The sequence below is a fragment of the Syngnathus leptorhynchus genome, unplaced genomic scaffold (genome assembly GCF_054491065.1).
Source record: "Syngnathus leptorhynchus isolate UIUO unplaced genomic scaffold, UIUO_Slep HiC_scaffold_393, whole genome shotgun sequence".
Taxonomy (NCBI): Eukaryota; Metazoa; Chordata; class Actinopteri; order Syngnathiformes; family Syngnathidae; genus Syngnathus; species Syngnathus leptorhynchus.
In genome coordinates this window covers 30,001-32,500 of record NW_028232346.1, presented here as the reverse complement: position 1 = coordinate 32,500, position 2,500 = coordinate 30,001, and the positions used below count along the sequence as shown (strand labels likewise).

General features: G+C 61.1%; 1 pseudogene; it reads right to left on the bottom strand.

Moving 5' to 3' along the window:
• LOC147036854 (28S ribosomal RNA) overlaps positions 1–2,500 on the bottom strand; it is a 7,946-nt pseudogene that overhangs the window by 2,034 nt on the left and 3,412 nt on the right.

Sequence of the window (2,500 nt, the reverse complement as noted above, 5' to 3'; positions counted from 1 at the left end):
CGACCAGTCCCAGAAGCCACGGGGAACCACCCTGTTACAGATGATCTTCCATGCCAGCAACCCCAGCCAGACGCCCCGCAGGTTGTCCCATCACAGAACCCCGAGCGGAGCACGCAGCAGCTCAACGTGTGACACCGATCAGACCGCTCCCCTAACGAGGCCTCACAGCCGAAGGCCCCGCGGTCCACGAATCCAATCCCATCAGTACGGAGCACACCCATACTCACGCACGGACCCACCAGGCACCCAAGCCCGAGCCACCAACAAGCCGCCAGCCGGGACGACTGGCGGACCCGCAACAGCAGCCGAGACGGTGTCCCAGCGTCGACAAACGACACACCGCCCAGAGCAATCACCCCAAGTGGCCCGCGGCCCGTCCGGGCAGACCCTCGTGCTGCACCACACTCTAGGGGCCTTCATCATCACAGAGACCCAATGAGGTGTCCAGGCACACCAACCTGCGTTGGGAACGACGACAGACAGCCAAGACCCAGCCCGCTGATGCGCGCATGCCAGGCAATGGCCCCCCGACTGCGGACGAGCCGAGAGCACCACTGCCTCGCGCCGCCTGCCGCCTCCCCTTTCACCACTGCCTCCCGGTCACCACCCACCGTGTCAACCTGTCCAGCGGACCACTATCCTGAGCAGGACACAAGTCCCCCCATCCAGCAGCCCATCAGGAGTAGCCCAACACGGCGAGAGGCGCGGCGATTTCGGCCTTCGCCCCAGAAGGAGTGGCACGAGCGTTCGAAAAACATGGATGAGAGAATCCATAGCGAGAAAGGCAGGGTCATAGAGACAAGTCCCTCTCCACATTCCAATCCCGCAACTGCGAGCTCGGTGTCGGTGCCACCGCAGCCCACCCCGATGAGCAGCCCACACGGGCGACGAATCACCCTCACGCGTCCAGCACGCCTAGCTTCCCACTACACACAGGCCATGACCATGGGAAACCGAGTCGAAAGCCCTCGCACGGCCAGTAAGCGACCGCCAGCTACCGTTCAGCCCACCCTCCGGCAAGCCTCCCCGCAGACCTGGCTATCAAGCCCCGTCCCTTTGAGAACCCTGGAATCAACTCCACGCACTTTTCACGTGGCAGACAGCCTCATCAGTTGCCTCCCGGCCGAAACCCAGTCCGAGGGGCCAGTCCCCCGGTCCTGCCTGGGCACAACCACGAGCATAGCGTTCAAAACCAGCCAAGTTGGAAGAAGCAGGAGATTCGGTCAGCACAGGCTCTGACCTGCTTCCTTGACTAGTGCAACAGCCGCAGGGTGTCTCACTCACCCTGCAAACTGCCTGCCGTGCCTTCACACAGGGACCTCCATATCCACCTCACTCGTTTCGTTACCCGACACGCGTCGGACAACCCCACTCGTCAGTGATATGCCGGCGACTCACACCCGCACAACATACCACAGGCATCTCTGTCAAAATGCCCTCCCAGAAACAAGCTGTGGCACCATCATGGCATCCGTCGCCCATACTCTCATAACCAGACCGACGGCGGCCACCAGTGCCACTGAGGAGTTGTCAGGAGCTTCGCCAGCCTGGATCCACCCGCTCCACCGGCCAGACTGACTGTGACTCCGACTCTGTGCAGCTGTGACACGGACTTCCGAACCAAAGGAGTTTTCGCAACATGGTCTGTAGACATGACTACAGCCGTTTGAGGACCCTCAGCCAAACCCCGAAAGTTGGTCCCCATGGCCTCCGAGGCGGTTGATCACACGCCATACACGCACCCAACCTCAAGCACGTGAAGATGAGGTCGCTCGAGCAGTCACGACCCCCCATTAAGCCGTGCCTCCGCGGTTCTTGATAACCCAGGTCCGCAATCCTGGGCAGCTCGGCTCAGCCAGAGCTCAGTCACCGTTCCCTTTAAGACTCTACTAAGAATCAAACCCGGGCAGCAGCCGGCACGACCCAGTAAGGCCTGCCCCCAACCAAAGCCAAGTCCACAGTCTGACCCACTTGGGAGAGGCCCCCATCAGAGATGCCGAGCTCGCTCCCCGTAAAGCCATCCAGCGACCAGCACGCATCACGGCTGCCCAGGCTTCACAGTATTTGCGTTTCCGCTAGGATTTGAGAAATTACATTCGACAGAAGGCGCCACATCCAGCCTTTGTTTATCATCACCATGTGTAACGGCATCAGCACCGTCTCGGTTCGTCTCAGTCTCGCCACCATTCAGTCACACCAGGCGTACCAGCAGGGCGCCGAGCGAGCGCACAAGCCAGCCTGCAAGGTGCTAGAGGGCGACCCACAGTGGGTAGGAACCGTCCACTCGACGTCAGCAAGCCGAGGTCGATGGGGGCCCTACCAAGGCAGGTCATGAATGCCAGTCGGTCAGTTAGGAAAAGGGTACTCGGAGCCCGCCGGGATCAGACGGGCAACCGGGGAGAGGGAGCTACATGAGTACCGTCGCCGGGTTCAGACGACGGCCCCAGGATTCTCGTAGTGTTCGGTATCGCCCTTCCTCCTATCCATAGGTAGTCATCCT